Source organism: Ambystoma mexicanum, chromosome 7q (genome assembly GCF_040938575.1).
Source record: "Ambystoma mexicanum isolate Mex_15411 chromosome 7q, UKY_AmexF1_1, whole genome shotgun sequence".
In the NCBI taxonomy this organism is placed as follows: Eukaryota; Metazoa; Chordata; class Amphibia; order Caudata; family Ambystomatidae; genus Ambystoma; species Ambystoma mexicanum.
Window position 1 is genome coordinate 619,798,558 of NC_090941.1, and position 6,741 is coordinate 619,805,298.

Consider the following 6,741-nt stretch of genomic DNA (forward strand, 5'->3'; position numbering starts at 1 on the left):
ACACATGCCACCTTAAAGCTAATATGATCCTCCACTGACAACCAGTGCAATGATCTGCGGAGGGGCGACACATGAGCCGATGTGCCCAGTCGGCCAACCAATCTAACCACTGCATTTTATGCTTTCTGGAGCCTATACATCCGTTTGGTGGGAATTCCCGCCAGAAGGCTGTTACAATAGTCCAGATGGGTGTTTGATAGAGCGCCTGCCACTACAGTGATATTCTCCTCAGGAATAGGAGGTAACACCCGGCGAAGAATACGCAGAGAATAATGAACTGCCTGGACCTTTGCCCCAACCAGAGCTTCACAACCCAGATTATCCTGCCAAACGCAGCCTAAATTCTTGATTCTGGTGGAAAATTGAAGCTCCTCGCCGAGGATATATGGGACTGAGGATTCCCTTACGGCCTCTGTTTTGGCTGCTTTCAGCTGGAGCGGATTCTGTGCCATCCAGGTGTTTATCTCTTCCAGGCAGTTGTTAACCCTAAGTAAGGCATCCTCAATGTCGTCAATTTTGATGTACAATTGTGTATAGTCAGCGTACGAATGATAGCTCAGACCATGACCCTTTACAATATTCAATTCAGGCTGCATATACAGGTTAAAAAGCAGGAGGGACATTGAGGATCCCTGTGAGACCCCACAGTCCATTTCACTGGGGTCTGAGGTGAAGCCCCCAAATTTCACCCGCTGATGTCTATTTCCCAGAAATGACCCACACCATTTGCTAGCCTGTTCAGAGAAATTCACCTGCGTTCTGAGGCGCTCGAATATGCACTTGTTTTGCTTATTTTCGAGGACCAATATTTATTTGCGGTCCGTTAGATGCCCCCATGGTGTTTGAGCACCCTCCCCGAAACTCACCAGCTCTCCGAGTCTCCTTCCACCAGCTCCCGCTACTTCTTCACTTCTTCTGAAGCAGACAGGTCCATCTTTTCAAGCCCTGCTCGCCTGCTGGGTGTTTCCCCTCTGCACGCTGGCCATTTAAATCCCTCTTTACGGACGCGGGAGGCATCCTCTCTTCCTCGGGCTCCCTTACAGCTCCTGCTGCTCGCACTCTTGTCACGGAGGCTCCCAGACGTGCGGCAAGTACATGGCCTGCTGGCTTTGGACCCCACAAGTCCTCTAGAATATCTGTTGGCATCCTGGCTCCTTCTCTGGTGCCACCCCAGCTGCCTCCTCTCAAACAAGGTCCCCTGCTGGTCTCTCCCACACATGCCTCCTTGTTGCTCCCTTCTCTGCTCCACTGGTCTCCCTTTACACACTTGCAGCCCCTGGGCAGGCTGCAGGTGTGGATGCCTCATTAAACTTGCCTCTCCATAATTAAAAGGACATGCCTGACCCTCACAGCACTTTGTAGGCATTTTCCTCGCCGCAGTACTGTCAAGTGCTACATGTGGGGAAATGAGGGAATCCGCTTTATAGTAACCCTAAAGGTCGGGGGAGGGTTGGGTTGCTCCTTAATGGGAAAAGGGGATACCATGTCTCACCCACCTTACGCTTACCCTTAGCCCTTTTCACCTTCTTTCTGATAATTCTGGACTGATATCCTCTTCCATCATTTCCTTGGTCAATGGGATGTCCTAACAGTACCCCACAACTGTCTCTGGGATGCAGGATTCTTCATGAAAGGAAAATATGGAATACTGCATCTCACCTGAGGATGCTTCGGCTCCAACCCCTAAGCATACGTGACTCCCACCCATGCACTACCCGCTGCCAACCCTACTTGGTTTCAAAGCAAGAAAGGTGATCTTGCCCTCAGGCCATGTTGCATAATAAATTAGCATAAATTACAAGACCACTTGACCACTTAAAGCAACATGGCTTGAGTGGGCTGGCCCCTTCCTAGCTTTGAAGCTAAGCCGGGTTGGTTCCGGTTTCTGCCCGGATGGGAGACAGTCCACAGACCTAGATGCCATGCATTTCCTTAGTTTTAAATATTTCATAACACACTATGAAAACTCACAGCATCCGCATCGCATGTGGTCCCCTTGCCAGATTTACTTTACGTTCTTGCTGATAATGCTATAAGCACAATTACAAGAAAATGCTTTTTATATTTCATGATCAATTCATTTTCTCCATGTTATTCAAACAAAGGTTGAGCTTTCTGTTTTATGATATGAATGTTTAGAAGCCCTGGAGAACTATTTTATTCTAGCTTTCATATACCATTTTAGATATTCATAAAATTTAAACCTTCATAAAGATTATTTATATTGCTCAATATAGTATGTTCTCGAAATTCATGTATCACATAGTTGCCTCATATGTGAGGTTGCAGCTTTTTCATCATTTCCTCTTACCGATATCTCTTGACTAATCCAATATGTTGAAATATTGGTGACAAGGCAGGCGCTCTGCTGCCAGTCAAGTTTTCCTGCATTAGCTTATCCTCCAAACGCACATTTTCATGACTCCATCAATCTTCAGGGAGGCTTTGTTTCTTTGCTTTTTCAGCGTGTCTTCATTTCTTTTTCAAGTGTGGCAAGTTATTTGACTCTAAGGATTCTATACTTGTATTTTTCGCACTTAATTTTTCTTGCAGGTGGCTGGAAACAACTCCCTCCATAGCACAAATAATCCAATATGTTGACAATGCTTTTCGAAGGGATTGGTTCCTCCGACGTATTCCACATCTATGACAGGTAATCACCACAGCTGTGCTGCTTCGGAAAAATGTTGGCGTCTGCGTCCTGCATCGTGGATACGCTGTCCTCGAGGGCCTCCATCCAGCCGACGTCACCAGATGTTATAAGTAGGATGCACGACGCCCGTAGCCTCCGTTCCATTTTTTTCCACAAACGTGTTCGCTTCGGAGATCTCGGCACGCCTCGGTTCTTCTGAGTATTATTCTATCGGTTCTCCGATCCTGTTAGTTTGTGAAGATAACATGTCTTCTTCTTCTACCCTGCGGCCGGGTTTCAAGAAGTGTCGGGACTGCGGTTCCAAGATGTCGCTTACGGACCCGCACAACGCCTGCATCTGGTGCCTCGGTGAGGACTACACCACGGATGATTGTGACGATTGCCAGTCGTTAACATCGAAGGCCTTGCGGGAGTGGAAGAAGCTTTCTGTCGGTAGGGTTTCCAAGCCCCAAAAGTTGCTTGTCCCAACAAGCACCCTTCTCCTGCGGAATGGGATGCATTTCGTACGGAGATGATGGCGATTTTTCAGTCGCAGGGCTCCGTTCTGTGTGCGCCTTCGAAAGAAGCCAGCAGGGAACGTGCTAGGGCCACCGCTTTCACGCCTTCGGGCTCGGGTGGTCGGCGCGATCGGGCGCCTTCGAGGTCCTGATCAGCCAAGGAGGATCGCTCTAGTCGTGCCCGCTCCAGGCCCCGTCCACGACGCCCTCAAGACCGTCGGAACCTGTGATGTCTTCGAAGAAGACATCGGCACCATGTCTGTCGAGGCACTCTCTCAAGGCTCCACCTCCGAGGAAGTCGTCGGTGTCGAGGCCGTCGAAGGACACGCCGGGGGCTCCGCCCTCGAGGCCTGTGTCGAAGCCATCGGCGCCACGCTTGACGCTGAGTCTGACTCCTTTCGAGGATGCTTTATCGGAGGTACCCCGTGCTTCGGTCGAAACGCTGAAAGGCCCTGAAGAATATCTTTGAGCCTTTTTCTGTGCCCTCCTCCAGGGATTTATTCCAGCCTCTGGATTATATTTCTGAGGTGGAGGAAGGGTCTGCGGAAGGTTTGGTTCCGGATGAAGTTCCTGACTAAATATTGTCTGGTCATAGCCAGATTGAAGACCTACGTCTGTCTTTGCACGACGCCAGTGGTCTTGATACCTCCCCGGAGGTTGAGTTTGGCAGGCCTGAGCCTGGTACGCATGCTGACTCTTCACACAGGCGGCTGATGTCGAGGGTGATGGAGTACTTGGGGTGGTCTGCGCCACCAGTAGATTTTCTGCAGGCTGACCTGACAGATATCTTGGACCAAGGTCCACCAACTGACCAGGTACTGCCATTCCATATGGCCTTGCAACGAAGGGTGGCGGCGGCTTGGACTGCTCTGGAGAGTCTCCGGCAGTGGGTAAGTTGCCGAAAGTCCTGCCCAGCCTGTGGCAACCCCGGCTACTTGTCCATGCACCCTACTCCGGAGAGGTTGGTGGTGCAGGCGGCTACGGCCCCAGCAAAATGGGTGTCGTACCCTACCATCCCTCCTGATGGGGATGACAAATGTTTTCTTCAGGGGGTATGGCTTAGAAAGCAGCCAACTCCGTGTGTGCCTTAGAATGTTTCACTCACACTCTGTGGAATTGTTTCATTGGTGGCTGAACATATTCCCGAAGGGGAGGAACGGGATGGCTTTCTTGCCCTTGTACAGGATGGCAAGAATGCCATGTGTGAATCCGTTCAGTCTGGTCTGGTTGTGGCAGACTGTGTCAGCCGGTCCATGGCGGCGAGCACCGTGATGCGCAGATTTGCGTGGTTGCGGAAGTCGGGGTTTGCTCCGGATGTACAAGCCCGGCTTCTCAACATGCCCTTTGATGGTGACCATCTTTTTGGCAGCAAGGCTGACGAGAGCCTTGAGAGGTTGCAGACCTCCAAAGCTGCAGCAAAGTCATTGAGCACTGCAGTTCGACCACCTCTGCATTTTCGTCCTAGAGGACAGCAGTGGAGGGGAGGTTCCTTTCGATACTACTCTACCTTTGGTAGATCGAGGGGAGCTGCAAGTCAAAGGGGCCAACGTAGGAGTACCAGAGGTGGAAAACAAGGTACTCCAGGTGCCAAGGCCACTCAGGCAGTTGCCTCCTTGCCCTCAGGCACTGCCGCAGTTGCTTCAGCTCAGTCATGAGGCCATGTTCCATGGTTTGCCGCAGTATCTTGTAGAATGGCTTGCCATTACTTCAGATGTGTGGGTTCTGGAGATCATAGCCCACAGCTACTGTCTTCCTTCCTGGCAAGGCCTCACGACAATCCACCAGGGAATCTCTCTTTGAAGAGTCTGGATCCGCTCCTTGCGCAGGAAATCGAATCCCTGCTGGAGAAAGGCGCCATAGAACTGGTGTCTGTAGCGGAGAGGAACAAGGAATGGTATTCCCCTTATTTTTGGATTTCGAAAAAAGACGGGGATTGAGACCCATCATGGACTTGCATGGTTTGAACAAGCTCCTCAGGAAGGACAAGTTCAAGATGGTTACTCTCTCTCATGTCCTCCAGGCCCTTCAACTTCAGGACTTGTTGGTGTCTCTCGACCTCAAGGACGCTTACTTTCATGTGCCGATTCATCCCAAGCACAAGAAGTTCCTGAGGTTCGCGGTTGGCGAATCGCACTTTACAGTTTCGGGTCCTGCCGTTCGGATTGACCTCCGGCCCGAGGGTCTTCACCAAGCTCAGGGTGGTGGTGGCAGCGTATCTCAGGAAAGTGGGGATTCACATCTACCCCTACCTGGACGATTGGTTGATCAGGGCGTGCTCTCCCGAGCAAGTCCTGGATCATCTGTCAGTCACCTGCCACTCTCTTCACAGGCTAGGCTTCTCCCTCAACTTGAAGTCCCACTTGATGCCAACCCAGCGGCTCCAGTACATCGGAGCAGTGCTCGACACATCCCTGGGGCAGTGTTTCCCTCCCCAGGTGAGGGCTCGTCACATTCTGCAGATGGTGTACAAGTTTCAACATGCCCAGAGTCTCCCGGCGTTAGAGTTCTTGAGGTTGCTAGGCCTCATGGCATCCTGCATTCTCCTGAGGCCAGGCTGCGGATGAGATCTCTGCAGTGGGCTCTGAGGATGCAGTGGTCGCAGTCCTTCGGCAGGATGTTGGATCCCGTTCAGTTGCCGCCCTCGGTCGCCCAGGATCTTCTGTGGTGGGCTGTCGAAAGCAATCAGATGAAGGGGGCTCCATTTTGGCTACCCTGACCGGAGGTGACGATCGTGACAGACGCATCGCTCACGGGATGGGGAGCTCATGCCAACGAGTTGACAGCGGTCGTTGGTCTCTGTCAGAGTCCAGACTCCATATCAATCTGTTGTAGCTGAGGGCCATCAGGCTAGCTCTGAAGGCTTTTCTGCCGACTGTGCGAGGGAAGAATGTCCTGATTCTGACGGACAACACAGTGGCCATGCACTACCTCACCAAAAAGGGGGGGGGGCAGGGTCACTTCCCCTGTGCAGAGAGGCGATGCAGCTCTGGTTCTGGGCCATCCAGCAGGAAATTTCAATCTCGGCAGTTCATCTGGCCAGAGACGAAAACGAGGTGGCGGACGCTCTGAGCAGGCAGAGCATGGTCTCTCGTGTGGGAGCTGGCTCAGTGGATCTCTTCGCCACCGGTGTCAACCGGAAGTGCGAAAGATTCTGCTTGCGGTAATTTCCTCCAAGAGGAGCCTTAGGGGACACGCTCGTAGTGGAGTGGTCCTTCCCACTGCTGTACACATTTCCTCCAGTCCCCGTCATTCCACAAGTGCTGAGGAGGTTACGGCGGTTCGTTCCCGAATTATCCTCATTGCTCCGGCTTGGGCCCAGAGAACGTGGTACCCGGACCTTCTCAACATGTTCATCTGCCATCCACGCCGTCTTCCCTATCGAGACGATCTGCTCTCGCGAGACGGGGGTCCGGTTCTCCATCCAGAGGTCAAGTCCCTCAACCTTCATGCTTGGCTTCTGAAAGGTTGAGGTATAAGGATTGGGACCTCCCTGAAGACGTGATGGAGGTGTTGCTTTCAGCCAGAAGGCCTGCAACAAAGTCCCTGTACCGTTGCCATTGGAGAAAGTTCTGCGACTGGTGCAGGGTTAAG